We start from the raw sequence: 18,940 nt of genomic DNA, 5'->3' as shown, positions 1-18,940 counted from the left end.
GTTTGGTTTTGTGACAACTAAAGAGACGGAGTTGGTTTTGTTAAAACAAAGAGGGAAGTGGAACTTGTTTTGTGAAATGGGAAAAGTGTTTTGAAATACGTATGAAAATTGGATTATTGTTTCATGAGTGTTGAACACACACATGTGTGGAATTGTATCTTGAACTACCATGTTAATGTTGTTGTCGGGTTTGTGGTCTCATAGTAATTGAGTCTTTAATAGGTGTACTAAATATTTGCATCTAGAGGTTTTATCCTTGGTCATCGGTGGAGGATGACGCGGTTGTGTTGAATTGCTGTGTATGTAATACACCATTGTTGATTGAACATTATATGTAATGAAATGTTGAATTACATTATATTTGTATACTGGTTTAGGAGAAGAGAGGGGTTGTACTCCAGTGTGTGTGAGAAGATAGGGGATGGACTCCACACACTTATGTGTTCAGCGCTTATAATCAAAGGTATCATACCCTTCCAGCTAGCGCCTGGAGAACTGACGCGCTGATAATCTAAGGTACCATACCCTTCCAGCTAGCGCCTGGTAAACTGGTAGATTGTGGTGAGAAGTGTATCTTTGGCTTACTACGCATATAGCTAGTAGTGCAGTGTTGTTTTGTTATTGTTTCAGTGTATCTGGAAACATTGTGGATTGTATTTGTTACAGTGTTGGAGGGACGAGTTGACTCATTGATTGATTTTATGTATGTAGTTGAGTTGTTATCTTTTTTATAGAGGTGTGCATGGATAATTATGATATAATTGGAATTGCATTGAAATGCCAAATATGTTTTGAAAAGGCACATCTGTTGTATGTGTGGCAAATGGAAGAGTAATGGGCTTAGTGAATCTATGTTTCTAAGTAGTTGTTAATGTTATAAAAGATTGGGAACGGGGGTTAATGAAAGGAAAAAGGGAGGATAAATCGCTTATAGCGGTGAATTAAATGATTGTTTTCAAGAAAAGTTCATATATATATTTATATATATATTTTGTATAAACTGTCACATTATTATTCAAGTATGAGAATGGGTGTTCATGATCATAGCTATCTGTAATGTTGTTATTGTTAAGGAGCATGTTGAGTTCCCTACTGGACTATATGTTCATCCCACGTTGTTGAATCTTTTTCAGGTGTTTAGCAGGGTGTGCTACAAGATTTGGATCTTCTTATATGTTGGCCACGGGGCCTTAGTTATGTTGGCGGAATGCCATTGTTGTAAAGGGTTACACCCTTCTTCTTGTACTTTTAATGATGTAAGCCCAAGGGCAATTTATTAAGTTAGTTCATGTAATGTTTACTTTGCATACGAATGAGAGTATTGTTAATCATTTCTACGGATTGAATGTATATGTTTATTTCCGCATGTTATCTCTGAAATTGGATTAAGTTAAAGAATTTGGTAATGACTCCGAGTAATAAAAAGTGGGGCGTGACAACTTGGTATCAGAGCGAGCCGGGTTTGAATACTTTGGGCTCGTGGGAAATGGTTTTTACCACAGTGGGTTTACTACGTATTGTGAGGACGTTGCATATAGATATCATGAAAGTTAGGACTTATGTGTTGCATTTATGTGAGCATGGGATTTAGTCTCTCGGATAGTATTCATAGCCGGTGAACTTGCTTTGAGGTCCTTTTGGAAACACGCCTGATCAACGTGGTTTCTGATGGGAATTCCTTGAGAGTTCCGGGATGAGTGGCTATCTTTGTAGACTTGATTCGATTATGTGTTTATATGTTTAGATGTTTATATGCAATAGAGGTGTATATCTTGTGACTTAGTAGTGGAGTGTGCCTCGGAGAAGGCTATTGTGTTGTACACTAAGCGTGGTTATTGCTTTTGTGCTTTATAGGATGTCTACACGAGGAAGTAGAGGACGGTTGAGTAGTAGGAGTGTCGGTAGAGGCACAATAGTTCCTTTAGTACCTGCCGTTGCAGCATCAGCTGTCGGCGAGGATGTCGCACGTGAGATTGTGAGAGCAGTACAAGACGCCCTAGCTCGCACTGGGGGGCGGCAGTGGGCATGCTCTCAAGCTTACTAAGGAGTTTTTCCGCTCCGGCCCACCAGAGTTTGCGGGGGAGGCTAAACCGTTGGAGGCAGAAAGTTGGTTGGAACAGATTACCAAGACTCTTGATATGCTCAGAGTCGAAGATGAGGAGTTGAGGGTTTCTTTGGCGACTTTTCAATTGAAGAGTGATGCGAGTTATTGGTGGAAGTATGCTAAGAATACCGTAGGTAGCACGTGGGTTGCTTTTACCGAGGCCTTTTTGGCCAAGTATTTCCCTCCTTCTGCTCGGGAAAGGTTGAGGGATCAGTTTTTGGAGTTGCGTCAGGATGATACTCCTGTGGCACAGTTTGAGATGCGGTTTGCTAGCTTGTCGAGGTTTGCTCCAGAGTTGGTGGCAACAGAGGAGCGTCGTTGTTTTGAGTTTGAAAGGCGGTTGTGTTTCAATATTCGGGAGAAGGTAGCTGGATCCTTTTGGAAGGATTATTATTATTTAGTTGAGGCAGCGGCCCATGTGGAGGCCATGGTTGCGAGTGATGATGGGATTAAGGAGGAGATTATAGTGGTAAGTCCTTCGGTTCCTAAATACTCTAGGCTCAGTAAGGGGTGGAGGCGGAAACATGCTCAGTCGGGGGCTGGTTCCTTTTCTTCGCCAGGGGTTTCAGACACTTCGGTTGGAAGGTCCGGGGAAGTGCAGGTTTCAGACCAGTCTCAGAGTAGGGGGTCTGGTGGTTGTTTCGTTTGCGGCCAGCATGGCCATGGTAGACGTTTTTGCCCTTTGCGTGTGAACTCTGCAAGTGTTTCAAAACCTAGTCAGACTCAGTCGTACCCGTCCAGTCGGGGGCGCTATCGGTACCAAAAACGGTCAGGCCAGGCTTCGGGAGCCTCGCGAGGGGCGACTTATTAGTTAGTCCTATAGTATTACCCTGGAGGGGGACTTTTGTATTGTTGACCGGTGGTGTATCATATGAATCATTTTGTTGTTGACCGGTGTACTGTTGGATGTTGAGGCACCATGTTTATGTATCGCTTATGTATGCATATTGTTGTTTGTTTAACCCTCATGCATTGGGGAGTATGTGTGGAATCTCGAATCCTCTTTTTATGCTGAGGAGTTGTGTAAGGGATCAATGATCCTGATGTTGTTGTTTGCTTGGTACCTATGTGTAAATTTGTGTTTTGGGCCCTGCTAGTTAAGAGGTCCGTGGTGACCCCATCGATTGTATAGGGGTAGTGTTTGTATTGAGATTGGTTATCAATTGTGGGGTATGGTTTGTGAGTGAATGCTGGCAACATTCTTTGGAGGGAGAACAGTTTGAGTTCTAGAGTAATGAGAATAGCATTGGTCAAAATTGTCCTTCGTGATTGGGTTGTTGTAATTGAGGTTTACCAAGTCGGTTTTTGGTCGAGGAGATGAGTAGGCTTACTACGTAGCCATGGGGGGGGGGGGGGAAATAGTAATTCCCTTAGACATAGTGTTGGTGTGGTTTGATTTTAGGAGATCCAGTGAGATTCCAAAATTTGGGGGTTTGTGTGGGGAACTCCGTGTGTGGGGTTAGTGGCACATCAGTGGCTGGATTACTGAGTGTGGAGTTTATTGAGTTGATTAGTCAGCTCACTGGTATAGGGTTTTGGGTTGACCTTGGTCACCGTGAAGTTAGTCTCATTCGTTGTAGACTTTGTGTGTTGATTGAGGAAAACTGACACTAATCATCCGGTTGTGTCATTGAATATGACGGTTATAATAATACAGCAAATTTGTGCATTGAATGATCATTGTAAATGATTGGATTTTTTTTTTATACATTATATATGTATATTGTTTGGGAGGAGATAGGGGATGGACTCCGACGATACAGCACCAAAATGTGTATCTATTGAAAGATTGATATAGCTTATATGCTTGTCTATGGTGAAGTGAAAAATGTTTTATATGGGTTACTATCTCATTTAATTTGTTGGCCAGGTTCTGAGCCAGGTGTATGTTATTAAACTGATTAAGTAAAGGGAGGCCGGCTGAAATTGCAAAACTGTGAATTTCTTATGCCTTTTGTGTTGATAATATTGTTGTTATTTCTATTAACTATCATTATAGAAATGTTTTGTTCCATGTTAGTTGTGACATCACTGTGTGAGTGATGGTTGTTGATGGTGTTGTTTTGGAAAAGAAACGGAAAACAAAATTTTCCTAGTGTTTGGGCCATCTAAATGTGTTGTTGAGAGATTGATTTAATTCAAGGGTTTTGAGGAATTTCAAATGAATGATTTTTGGCAAATAAATGATGGATGACTGTGTTTTAGATAACACCGTGTTGGTGAAAAATGTATACAAAGTTTTTGAGTTTCGCATGGAAAATGCAAAATTTATTTCGCAATGTCAGCATTGAAAATTTGGCTATCTTTGAGAAATGTCTCTTGAGCAAGAAAATGTTTTCTTATTATTTACTCCAAAAGTTGTTTGGGTCGTGTTGTTGCATAGTGACTTAGCTTGAAGCGCTGGTCAGATGTGAGTAAACTGTTTCAGAAGGGTTGATTTTATTGTGGCTTTATGCCTACAATGTTGTCATTTGGAACGTGTTCCCTTGGTTAGTCTCTTCCTTGGTAAGAGTGAATCGAAGGTTTGTAGTGAGAGTAGTTTCTTTCCTAGTACTCGGGTGTTGGTGTGGTGTGATCAGTTGGCCATGTGTTTTGGCGCATCCTTAATTTCGGGGACGAAATTCTTTAAGGGGGGGGAGGTTATAGCGATCCCGGTATTCCCTGTTGTTGTATATCTATAATCTGGACTCAGTTCCGTAGATTCGTTGTTGTCTTATCCTCATTTCTATCCCTTACTCTTTGTTTTAGAGTTTTGGGTTGTGTTGGGCAAGTTGGGAATTAGTTGGTTGTGTTTTAAAGCTTTGAAAATTTTGCCATGTTTCTAAGTAGTTGTTAATGTTATAAAAGATTGGGAACGGGGGTTAATGAAAGGAAAAAGGGAGGATAAATCGCTTATAGCGGTGAATTAAATGATTGTTTTCAAGAAAAGTTCATATATATATTTATATATATTTTTTGTATAAACTGTCACATTATTATTCTAGTATGAGAATGGGTGTTCATGATCATAGCTATCTGTAATGTTGTTATTGTTAAGGAGCATGTTGAGTTCCCTACTGGACTATATGTTCATCCCGCGTTGTTGAATCTTTTTCAGGTGTTTAGCAGGGTGTGCTACAAGATTTGGATCTTCTTATATGTTGGCCACGGGGCCTTAGTTATGTTGGCGGAATGCCATTGTTGTAAAGGGTTACACCCTTCTTCTTGTACTTTTAATGATGTAAGCCCAAGGGCAATTTATTAAGTTAGTTCATGTAATGTTTACTTTGCATACGAATGAGAGTATTGTTAATCATTTCTACGGATTGAATGTATGAGTTTATTTCCGCATGTTATCTCTGAAATTGGATTAAGTTAAAGAATTTGGTAATGACTCCGAGTAATAAAAAGTGGGGTGTGACAGTACTCGACGAGTTCTACACAATGAACAGTTCAGATTATCAAAATAGGATCCATGATGGGCCCCACGGGCCGAACAACACCGTCTTGGTTGTGCACCCGCTTATTCCCTTTGTCCATCCAAAGTCGGCTAAAGTACAACTCACGTGATAAGTGAGTTGTACTTTTTTTTTGTGTAAAATTAATTTTTTAATATTTTTTTTGGTGAATAGTGATAACTTTTTAACTTTTTTAGTAACTTTTTGGCTTTTTAACTTTTTTGAAGGATGCCAAACTAGCCCTAAGTGTAGTAGAACTTCGGATTATTTAGACAGGAAAAGACAAGAGAAGTCAAGTTTGATCAAGAAAGTGATATTGTATTTCAATGTGTATATATTATGTATTTGTGTAGGTCACGTGCTACCGTCTGTCTGATGTGTCTGTTCTACTTCTGGAGCTATTTCTGAGTAACAATTTAGTAAAGCTATGTTTGATTATAAGTATTTTTTGATTGAAATTATATGATCCGTTTTCTGAAATGCTATTCTATGAATCATAAATGAATGTCCATTTTTCTAAAATATATTTGTGACATCCTTAGTTCACGTGACCCTCGCCTGGGGAAAACAATACCGTGGCTTATGTTCATGTGGCTCTCGCCCGGGAAAAATAATACTGAGGCCTATCACTACTAGAAATAAGCTTTTTAGGGACAAATTTATTTCGTCCCTAAAAGTATAATATTTGTTGGGAAAAACTTTTGCCAACCAATTTTCTCCGTTGCGAAGTTTGTCCCAAATGGTCCGTCCGAAAAAGTCAAAAGATGACTTTTAGAGACAAAATTTTACATTTGTCACTATAAATAGACTTTTAGAGATAAAAATATATGGTTGCAAAAAGTTTTGATTTTGAGATCACCAAAATTTGTCTCTAAAAGTCTAATTATAATCCAGACAAAAATTAATTTTTGAGACAATAGAAATTGGTCTCTAAAAGTTTAGTTTTTGGGACAAATGAAAGTGGTCTCCAAAAGTTTTAGTTTTTTGAACAAATGAAAGTGGTGTGTAAAGGTTATAATTTTTTTGAGACAACTAAAATTCGTCTCTAAAAGTTTGATATTTTTATTTTATTTATTTATTTATTTTTGTAACAATTACTCTAAAAATACTAGTATGAATATCAACTTATATTCCTTTCTTGATTTCTCAACAACCAAACAGAAAATATCAAACATATCACTAGACTATTTGTTCATCTCCAAATTAAAATTCAACTACACGAAAAAAAAAAAATGCTCATCACATTCAAAGAGGCTTAATCAAAAAATATTTCAATAACAAAAAAATACCATGCTCTAATTCATTAGTATGTAATATCTTGATTGTATACCATAAACTGACAGAGATTTCAAAAGTATCATTTCCAATTTATAAGGCTAGTGTCATAAGCATTGTTTGTAACATTCAACTATTCAATGAACAGATTGTAATTGGAGTTATATCTATCTACATAACAAAACAACTAAACTCATCGCATCTTCTTCTCAAGGACTTCATTGAAATGGCATTCAAAATCTAGCAGAGAGCTCGTAAGTTTCAAATCGACACAAGCTTGCAGAACCAGCATAGAATAGGCCAAACTCTCAAATAGATTACCAATTAAAAATTATCCAATGACAGATTAATTTAATAGATTGCAATTTAATGTGCCAATTGTAGTATCTGCAACAATCACACATAAATCTTAGTACACAAAGCCGTCCAAAATTCACTATCAATATTCAAAAGTTAACAAAGATTAAACTAAAATCCAACCCTGTGTTAGGCACAAAAAAACAATTACTAAGAATTAAACATTTAACCACTCTTCTTACCAAAAAAACAAAAAATCCCGTCACTCCTTAAATATCACAAGATCAAACTGCTGATAACTAAAAAGCAATAAACACAAACCATAGGCAAATCATATACCAATCAAATTATAATATAACAATCTATGGTCAAAAAATTAAACTCAGTGTACAGAGTTAACAACGTTAGCATTGGAACTCACACTGCTATAAGGGTAGTGGGTTCTTGAAAATTTCAGTATACGTATCAATCCACCATTGTAGGTGTGCTGTTAATGTGGTAGAATGCGCACAAGTAGTCACCTGCTGTGCTACCTGATGCTTACTAGACTTGCATGCCCGGTCTTGTTAGTGGAGTTACCTAGAATCGACTAACAGCATAGACATGTTCATTCAATCCACGGTCAAAACAGAGACTACAATTTTTACCACAAAAATGCTATCAATAAGAAATGCAGATCTGTAGGGTCCTATACACTTTCATAAACATGTTCATTCAATTATCAGAGGACAATGCAGAAATGCACAGTTTCTTAAAACCCGAGATGTTTATGGGTATAAATTTATTTAAAAAACAGTAATCTAATTCTGAAGAGAAAATCACTTTTAATGATGATGTGCATAAATATTCATTGAAGTTGGTAATTGTTTCTATTATAGCCAATCAACCCATATTGCAGCTCAAAAGCACTCTAATTTATATTATAAAGACTATTGCATTTGCCTCCTTGTCATTAGTTGCACATCATCTCCTGCAAAATAACACACCCATATACTTAAATGTACACTCACATCCATGACAACCACCAGTATAGACTAGGCCTGTAAATGGATCGGATTCGGATCAGATCTGTTAAAACTCCAACCCCACCTACAAAACCACGGCTCACCAATATCGGCCCAAGATTTTTGAGACCACAGCCTAAACATCAAAATGAGTCCTCATCTTCTTAGGCTTTTGAAAATTTGGAACCTTTGGTAGCATGAATTTTTGAGATTTTCTTAATGAGTTTCAGTGATAGTTTGTGAGGCAATCTTTCACAAAACTGACTTTCAAGTTTAATGTATCTTTCTTGCAAGGGCTTTCTGACTTTCTCTCAATCTAAATTCATGATCTAAAAATAGAGCCTAAGACTATGTCTAACCCCTGTTGTTCTCTAGATAAATATTCAAGAAAAGAAAAACAAAAAACAAGATTGTAGCCTGAACTTGTGCTAGGCAACATGAAATGGATTTTAAAAATAAAAAAAACAAAACATGAAATGGATAAAGCTTTGGTAAAATCTAGAACTATTAGGCAGCAGTTGTTCATCCAATGGCTAGTTGCTAGAGCAGTCACCAAAAGGCATAGTATAAGAAATGGTTAGGTACTAGCCTGAAATTACATATTAGAACCAGAAAAAAATCCCCAGTGAAGTCTGATAGATGAATGAGGATATTAGGGAAAAGAAGAAATGACATAGCTGATATTTGACTAATTATTTTCTGGGAATATTCATAGCCCATTGCCAATTGAAGACTATAATGAATAATATAGTACGAGAATGCATTAAAATGAAAGGGATATTGGGTATTACCTTCAAAGGTTGAGCTGAGTAAATGTAAGATGGAAAGGATCTGCCTAAAGCAATGCCCTGCCCTGCCCTGTCCTGCCTATACATGACAAGCATTCAGGGACTGACATTCATTTTAAATACTTTATGAGAAGAAAAATAGATCACTGGCCACCTATTAATAAATAAGACTTACCCACGTATCCAATAAACCAGCCAACCCAAGGCCTCCCAAAAGCAGTACCCAGATTTGGGTAATCACCCGAGGGAAAGAATTTTAAAAGACTTGTTTCCTTTTTCCAAAAAAAAAAAAAAAAAATTCTGAAAATACATGAATTCTGGTGCTCATTCGCGTATAAAAAAAATAATTAATCACATTCCATACCTCATTCTCAGATATTGCCCCTGAAGGAATAGGATGATGAGGTTCATTAATAGCATCAATCTCTCTATCATACCAATCATTGAGCATCTAGAAAGGTGGAGAGGACACAAATTTAGTCATTCTATTAGGAACACATACTAATTTCCATTCATGAGAAATGTCCGTGTATGGCCAGCTTGGCATGGGCTAGACATTATGCAAACAATTGATTTGGCAACATCTTCCAAAGTCCAATGGAAGTTTCCTGCAACATGAGCAGAAGTGAACTAATAGACAGAGAGAGCATTGTGGAAGTAATATGATTATTTGAGCAAGCATATTAAGAAAGCCATTCATTAACCTCCCAAAGATAACCTCATTTGTGAGCTAACAGCCAACAACATTCTATACCTAGGAGTAGAAGAGATGATATTAAGGCTATAGATATATTTTAAATGAAAGAATTTGAGCTTGAAATTTATAAATACATGAGTGATCTAGACCAGGTGGTTGTGCATCATAATTGTAGGAATTGGACCAGTGAAATGGCATACCAGTGACTATGAGCTTGGGCCGATGCTGTCATGAATTAATCCGAAAGGCCCATGTTTTTATTGAATACGGCCCAATGATCAAAAACACTTTCTTTTTGGCCAAATTCCATCTTTTAGGCTTTCGATTCTACAAATTAACTATTTTTTAAATTTTGTTTTACCAATTACTTTGTCTACAAGTTTACATTTTTTTGTGTTGTTTGTTTTGGCATGTTTCTAACTCAAAATTTATATTTTTGGTAATTTTATGTTTTTCTACATTAATTCCAAGTATTATGAGGAATTAGCCTAATTTATTATTTCCTAGTTAGGTTAGGACATGCGTACTATAAATTAGTTGTAAGCCTCAAGGCAAATCAGTGTAATTTGGATTATTAAAATTTCAGGGAGAGTTTCTTATTCTAAGTCTTCAATATTATGGGTATTCTTAGATTAAACAAAATTATAGGTTGTTTTGCATTAATCTCGTTATGCAATACTGTTTCTATACGACACACTCTTCCCCGGAGCACTGAGAGAGTTAGTTGTTGGAGCTGGATTAAAATACCTATGATATGAGTAAGAATTGAAGTAAAGATGTTTTATTATATTCCTCGTTGTTTGGGACGGGAAAGATTGGATACACACCTAACCTTTGATAGTATTCTACAACCCCAAGGTCATTGGGCCTAGTATTAACCATTAAATCAATGACCCACTTATATGTATATATCACGCTAACAGAATTTAAAATACTTTTCACATGTGAGACCAATTTTCTTTTAACAATTAAACATTTTATTAAAAAAAGTCAACTAATTTTCAAGCTAATAACGTACAAAAATTAAAAAAAATTCTATGAGCATTATAGCCAATTTTTTACTTACATTTTGTCTTACCAAAACCCCACCCTTACATTTGGATTTTATCCTCCTAAGGAAAGAAATGGGGAAAATTTTTGGGATCGCTTTAAATGCTAAATTCACCATTTTGGAACGGAAGTTTACTATGTTTCAAAATGTCCATTCCAAAACATAGATCTCTAGGGTGTTAACGTTTTCTAGTAGCACTACCTTAATTAATTTGAGCTGATTATGATGATGTGCCTAATGCCTCTGCAATACCACTATGGCTCCATTCTCCACAAAATAGGATATTGTAGAACTTTCTTTCACATACAGTTTTCACTGTTCTCTCACATTCTCATTTTTAATCAAAATCTATTTTAATCTACTTGCAAAACACGTATCTTGCTTCTTTCCTAGCCTGTTCAATTTAGCAGATATTTTACCAAAAGAACCTAAAACAATAATTCACATATTGATACTAGAAAAAGTTTTAAGAACTTCATAAATAGGCCTTTGAGCTTATACAATATACAATACATATGAGTTTTCTCTACCATCCTTGATTGCCTGAAGCTTAAAAATAAATAAAATTGAAAATTTCAGACTCCAATTAAATATCTAGGTAAAAAAAAAAAACCAAATTAACTAATGATTATTGTTAAAGCTTTAATGATGTTTAGAGTTATGAGGCAACGAAATAAGCTACCCCATGAATAAGAAAGCGCACATTTAGCCCTCAAAATGTTGATCCTCAAACTCAACAGCAAATGAGTTTCATGATACAAAAGTTCATAAAAAAAATATAAAAAAAAAAGTCAAAAACAAGCAATAGCAAGAATTCTTTATCAAAAGATAACAACAGATCATGCTTGGAAGTAGAGGACAAGATTGGAATTGTGAAATATGTGTAGAGAAATGGAATAAAGATGAAAGATTCTGCTAGGGCAACCACCATATGCAAATAAAAATATAACAACATATAAACCTCAATATTCAAATATTCAGTGATCTACTCCCAACTGACCCAGGATTAGAAATAAGCAACAACAGGATGTCTTAGCTTCTTCAAAGGTGCAACAATTGAAAATGAACAATTGACTATTAAATTAATCTCTCAATAAAACAGTAGATAAAATATTATGTGATGGCACACACATTAGTTTGCATATGATCAATTTTGTTTTCCCCAAAGAAATAAGATTTTGAAACATATGATTGCATTATCAAAATTTGAAAATTGATACATTTTATGAATTAAAAAGACTAACAGTTAAGAGGTTTGAAAAAAAAAAAAAATTAATGGCATAACTACTCGTGTAATTACTATTGGGATATTTTTTAAAAAATCTAAAAAGTGAGACATCAACACTAACTTTAGCCTTTGTATAAATATATGCAAAGAGGAATTGGTAGAGTTAATGGGGGCAACATTCATCTTCTTGATTAACACATTTATAAATTCCCACTGCCAGACTAGGAAACAAGTTTTGAAGCAAACCAATTTAAATTCCTAATCTACTCAACAGTGTTTATTTGACAAAAAAAACTACCCCCCCCCCAATTGATAGACAAACCCGACCCTCTTTCTTGGAGTTTACCTGATGTCATTGGTGTAGTCCTGACAACAACACAACAACGTACCACAAGTTTCAGTTTGTCATCCTTCCTGTGGAAAGATAGACAATCGTCACACAAATAGGATCAATGACTCAGTATAGTCATTTAAACTTCAGCTGAGAAAATTATGGCAAATAAGATAATACATGCTATTATAAGATAATTTTTGTTTTCACCAAACTAAACAGATTTTGAAAACTGCTCAACCAAACAGAGTCGTTGAATTATTATGATTAAGACTAAAAGACAAATCAGGAATTTAATATTACTTTCAAAATGAAGTAATTTTGAATCAAACACTCACAAATATAAATTTTGTGACAAATGCAAAACGAATCAAACACTCACAAATATAAATTTTGCATTTGTCTCTCTCTCCATAATTACGACTATTTCATATCCACAATTACCAAATCTAACACTCACAAATACGAATTTAAAACGAATCATATTATGATAATACATCATCAACACAAACACTGCACCTGTAACAACCCACATTTTATGTCCTAGTCACGCTTGCATGCATTTGTATGTTTTGCCATGTTAAGATGCGATAACGACCCATATTCATGTCCTAGTCATATTCAAGTTCATTAACATAACTTTTCTTGATAAGTTTGCATTCATGAATCTTGACTTGTTTTGCCTAAGTAAGGTCCATGCCTTGTTTTGTGTTTATGAGATTTGCCTGAGTGTTGTGTACATGCTTTGCCCCTTCCTTGGTGTCTCAAGCCTAGGTTATGTCAAGCCTAGGTCGTGCCAAGCCTAAGTTACGTTAAGCCTAGATCATTCCAAGCTGAGGTCATCTTCAGTCTAGAATTATCTTGGAACCCCTTTGTTTGACCTCCACCTTCGCCTTGACATATTGGCCGAGATGTCATTATCTAGGCTGAGGTGTTCATCACCAAGGCCGAGATGTGTATTATCTAGGCCGAGATGTTACCTTTGTACCCAAGTGATCTTGTCCTGGAGTGGTATGACCTAGACCGAGGTGTGGCATATCTAGGCCAAGGTGTGGCACAGCTTAGTCAAGTGTTGTCCTTCCTAGCCAAGGTTATTGTCACCTTAGTTACCGAAGTCTTGTTCTTAGCCGATGTCATCACTTGCCGGAGTGCCTTACCGAGTAGCTTGTTAGATACGCTTTGTCATAGTCTTGTCTTGTCAATCTATCACCTTTTTGAAGAGAACCAACCAGCCGTTGCCACGTGTCCGAGCTGAGAGTTAAGCCAGCCGGCAGAGAGAGAAACCCATGATTTGTTTCTGTACTTGTTTTGAAGAGTAGAGAGAGAAGCTCTAGAAGAGGGAGAGGAGTTCTTGAGGGAGAGTGGACTTCCAAGCTTGACCCCTAGAGATCGAACCGTTAGATCCGTGTTCTAAGGTTAGATTCTTGATCTGCCATGTTGTTCTTTATGTTTATGATGTTGCATTGCATGATTGAATATGATTTATCAGCCATGTATTGCTTTGAAGTTCGGTTTTGGAAAGAGAAATAGTATTCATATGTTCTTCAAGAAAAGTCATGTTTTGATCCGAAACCTCATGCCTAGATCCATGTTTTTGTGTTTGTTTTCACATGATTTTCAAGTATGGGTAACCAGGTCTATGTTTTGAACTCATAACATGAAAACCCCAGATTTTGTAAATAAGGAAGTTATGATTTTGGCATCCATGTTCTTCGTGTTCTTCGTGTTCTTCATGTTCATGTTCTTCCTGTTCTTCACGGGTGGAAACCCAGATCTCCAGACCTCACTTCTTGAAGTGTAGTCACCAAGATCACTCTCACTTAGACCTCACACTTAGGCCAAGCATTGTATCTCACCTTGGCCTACCTTGCATGATCACTTACACCTTAGTTGTCTTGTGCGCACCACGGCATGCAGCCGCATGCCGAAGCCTAGGTAGCCACACCTCGGCCAGGAGGTTTGGGACCTCGGCAAAGACTTGGTTGGTACCCAGCATGTCTCCCTGACATGTAAAACAGTGTTTTGACTTCCAACATGTTTCCCTAGATGTTTCCCAGCATGTTTTTCCGAGATCATTGCATGCATGTAAGACTTGTTTTGAGAAGTATGTTCAGTAGATTTTGCCATGTGTTTGTAGGACTTGGACCTTTGCCTTGACCCTGACGTCCCAAGAACTAATGTGAGTGGTATTTTTAATAAAGTTATGTTCTTAAGGATTTGATAAAGCTTTGCTTTGTTTTGATAAAAGTATTTGTTAAGCATGAATGATATCCCTATTTTATGTATCAAGTATAAGCTTTATTTTGAATGGCATCGTATCAAGTAAGCTTTGTTTTGACGACATTCTCGGAAAGTCCCTCGTGCTGGAGGACTCTAAACTTTCGCAGCACCTCCTGATTTGAAAATCCCTCGTGCTGGAGGTCTCTAAACTTTCGCAGCACCCTAGTGTTAAAGGGCTACGGGCCTTTGTAACATAGGTCCCTCGTGCTGGAGGACTCTAAACTTTCGCAGCACCCTCGTTTGAGATATCTCCCTTGCCACCGACTGCCTTGTGCGGGTGGGTTTGTCAAATCGATTCCGGGTCGATTATTCCCTTGTTTTGGAAGCCCTTGTGCTGGAGGACTCTAAACTTTCGCAGCACATCTTGTTTTGAGAGTCCTTCCGTGCTAGGGGACTTTAAGCCTAAGTAGCACCGTCCTTTCGTGCTAGGGGACGTTAAGTCTAAGTAGCACCCTTGTTAAGATATCGGCCACCGACGGACTATGAACGGGTGTGCCCGATGCCTAGGTTATGCTTTTGTTTTGAAGGACCAAGGTTATGCCGAGTCTATGTTTTAAGATTGACGTATGTTAAGTATGTAAGTTTTGAAAGACCAAGTTTCGAATGATGTTTTATTTCAAGCCAAGCTAAGCTATATTATGTATGGTTTTGACAAGAATATAATATGTATTGTTTTGAAAGGACCTCGGGAATCATTCATTTAACCCCTTTATTACTTATACCATTCACTGAGTATCTAAGCTCACCCTCCCTATGTATGTATGTAGGTAACAAGCAAGAAGTCGGCTACGCCGAGATGTGTGTTTTGCAAAATGTTTTGGATGCATGTTATGTCGGCAATGTTTATGTCGGCGATCCTGAATATCATGTATATTGACTTGTATTTCATGTATTTTGTTTATGTCGGCAACTTTGAAGCTTATGTATTTTGAACATGTCAGCTTGAGAAGCCTTTTACTAAGATGTAATATGTATTTTGTACTTCATCTCTATTTGTATTCAAGTTGTAAAGCTATGTAAAGATGTATGCCATTCCATTTGACTTATGCACTGCTTTTATGAACCACTTGTATTTTAGATTATTGCTTCCGCACTTGTGAGCCCCATATATTTATACTCTGATCGTGTGTGAATTTTGAAAGTTGGCCTTCGGTAATCTCGGATTACTGGCCATCACGGCACCAAACTACTAGTGGCGGTTTGGGGTCGTGACAGCACCGATAAATCGATTAATCACACTGGATGCTGAAATCAAAAACCAAATCAATGAGACTGAAATCGATTAATGGATCGAACCTGGATGCTGAAATCACAGTGGAGAGAGATGCTATGTTATCCCTTAATTGTTGAAATCAACGAGATCAGAAGAACACTACGATCAGTTTGTGCTCATAGCCATCAAGGATTCGATCGCGAGAGAGAGGGATTGAAATAAAAAAACCACCAAGAACAATGAAATTCGGGCTTCGATAGAGAGAGAGAGAGAGAGAGAGAGAGAGAGAGAGAGAGAGAGATTGGTGTGGAGAAGGAAATGAAGTCCCAACTATTGAAATTTAAAGAATGAAAATAAAATAAAATAATGTATGAGTTGAGTTTAGTGGGGACGAATCAAAATTGTAGGCAAAAAGTCATTAATTCTTTTGCAACCAAATAATTTTGTTTTAAAAATATAATAATATGATTTTTTATTTTATTTTTAAATTCTTTCATTTTGTCTCTAAAAGTATAATTTTTACAGACAAATTATTTTTGTCTCTAAAAATTTGTCTTTAAAATCTTAATTTCTTGTAGTGTATGTTTACGTAGCCCTTACCTGGGGGATATAATACCATGGCTATACGTGCACAAAGATGTTGACCTTATGCTCGTCGGTATCAACTATACATGTGGGTCTTATGAACAATCTGATCTGTTAGCTATGGATGTACCACATATAATTGCTTATGAATTTTGTATAAGTATGTGAGTCTTAATCTGTTTTTGATATGAACTCTGATTTCTAAATCTGTGATGGACATCATTCATAAATCCTTTACTCTGTTGTTATTCACTGGGCTCCAGCCCACTGTATTATTTATGTATGTAGGTGATCAGGCGTGCGACCAAGCCTAGAGCTTCTGCCTGGAATTTGTCTTTGTCAGCCAACTTATGTGACTCCCGTGGATGTTCCAGATATGTCAAGTGGTCAATGCTATGTGATTAAAGTTTAAATTTTTGTTTATTCTGTTATTAGATCTAAGTCCTTTTTTTTTGTCTAATCTGTATATATATGATGACGTAAGAATGATGTGTGTATACATATATAAAGTATAATTTTTTTTGTTTCATATAAGTCTGCACAGCTCAATGGACATTGTATATTTGTTATTTGTTATTTGCTTCCGCTAGCCCCTAATAATTTGATTTCTGTTTAAGAGGCCTTCAGTAATCTACATATTATTGGTTGGTTACGATACTAAATTTATAAGAGCTGGTTTGGATCGTGACAGGAGGATTTTGGGTCGTGACAGGGTAGGGTGATTTTTAAAAATTAAATATTTTTGTATATGGACAAAAGTCCTTTTTGTTAGAATAACAAATTGATTTATTTATAAAAATATAGCAAAATAAAGTGATTGTCCTGTTGAATAATTAAAAAAAAAATCATTATAACAAAAAATAATTTTATAAATCACATAAAATAATAGTGCTCATTCAAGTTGAAACAACTATTTGAAATGGATTGATGAATTTCACTTATAATTAGATTTTCATCCATTAATGCTGTAATATTATAACTTACAAAAAAAATTGATGCTAAAAAATAAAAATAAATATACATTTATATTTATATTTATTTCAAAAAATAATAAAGCAAATAAATAAAAATACTTTATTTAGAATTATATAATCACTATATGTGTTGCAAATTAAATATATTTATAATAAAATAAAATAATAGAAGGGAAATTAATGGATAAAATTGAGGAAAATACAAAGATGGTGTTTTGTTCTATATGTAAAAAAAATTAGGGAAATTATATTTACACAACACATTCACCTCTTTACACCCTTTGAAATGTTTTGTTTTTTTCTCCAATTTTACTCATGTGTGAAATTATCTTTAAGGACAAAAGACAAAAATTAAACAGATTTGATTATTTCTTTACACCCATTACACTTCAATCCCTACATTTTTTTTTTCTTTCTCATTTCTTCTTCTCTATTATACATCTACATTCAAAAAGTGGAAATCTTAGTGTTTTGATTATAAAGAAAGCAATGGACGAATAAATGGTGGTGAAAGATCAATAAAAAAGTGAAATTGTGAGTTTTTTTCTTTGTTTTTTTCAAGGTTGTTCAACTTTTGTTCGATGTACCAAAATTGAACAAAATCAAATAGTCCCGAATCATACTGCCGAACAAAAAATATATATCCGATAACCCACTGTTAAACAAAATATACTTGTTCAGTAACCTACTGCTGAATAAAAAGTATATGTTTTGTAACTCCCTACCAAACATTGCTAGTTTCATTTTTTTTCACATTTTTATGTTTTTGCGTTGAAGAATTGTGCTTCCACTCATTGTAATAAGGCTAGTAGTGCATTATTAACGGACTGCAATCATGAATTCATTATAGATGAGATTTGTTAGATTTATTTGCTTTCTAACCATCCAGTATCTTCGATAGCAAGTAATTGGGTTCGCTTTCATCACCTGTGTGCTAATGGATAGGAGAATACATATCTATATGTTTCGTTTCAATTTTCTGGAATCAATTTTTTAGAAATTGATTTTTGTATTTTTTGTATTTTTAGTGAATGTTTTAAAAATTTTAAGCAATTTTTTTACTTTTTTAGATGGACCTTACTCAGATGTATCTAAAAAGTAAAATATTTGTAAAAACATATTTAAAAAAAATTAATAAATACACAAGAATACGTAAAATATACTAAATTCTCTTTTTTTGTTGTATTTTTGGTATTTAGTGAATTTTTTAAAGATTTTTTTTTCATAAATATTATGCTTTTTAAGTGTATTTATGTTAGGTGTATTTAAACATTGAAAAAATTGCTTAGAATATTAAAAAAATTAGTAAAAATAAAAAAACACGAAAATAAAAAATAAAAAAATTTAATTTTCTAAAAAGTGAATCCTAAAAACCCAAACCAAACACGCTTATCAGTCCTAATGTAATAATTACTGAAACTATTGACATATATGGATTGTGATAACATCTCAATGTGTTTTTATAGATATTTATATTGACAGGTTTTATGAATGTTTTTATGTATATTTGTACACCTCATATTTTTATGGATGCTTGATATTTTAAGAGAAGTGAATCTATAAATGTGCGGCAACAAATGGCCAGAAAAATCTAGTTTATTCAGCAACATGACACCATAATAATCTAAATTGTTTGACAATGTATAACTGAACAGAATCATCATAAATTTAGGAGG

The 18,940-nt window shown here is 35.4% G+C and overlaps 1 long non-coding RNA gene across 1 annotated transcript; it reads right to left on the bottom strand.

Moving 5' to 3' along the window:
- Window positions 1-7,534: 7,534 nt before the first annotated feature.
- LOC145814052 (uncharacterized) lies at window positions 7,535-15,907 on the bottom strand. The gene is made up of 3 exons (XR_014357506.1): window positions 15,789-15,907; window positions 8,909-9,513; window positions 7,535-7,692 (listed from the first exon to the last, which is right to left on the bottom strand). It is a non-coding gene; the product is annotated as an uncharacterized LOC145814052 (long non-coding RNA).
- Between the last annotated feature and the right edge of the window lie 3,033 nt (window positions 15,908-18,940).

This window comes from Camellia sinensis, unplaced genomic scaffold, assembly GCF_055761805.1.
Source record: "Camellia sinensis isolate YWXY unplaced genomic scaffold, ASM5576180v1 Unanchor1, whole genome shotgun sequence".
Lineage (NCBI taxonomy): Eukaryota > Viridiplantae > Streptophyta > Magnoliopsida > Ericales > Theaceae > Camellia > Camellia sinensis.
Note: the sequence above shows the minus strand (reverse complement) of the source record. Positions and strands in the feature narration are given on the sequence as shown.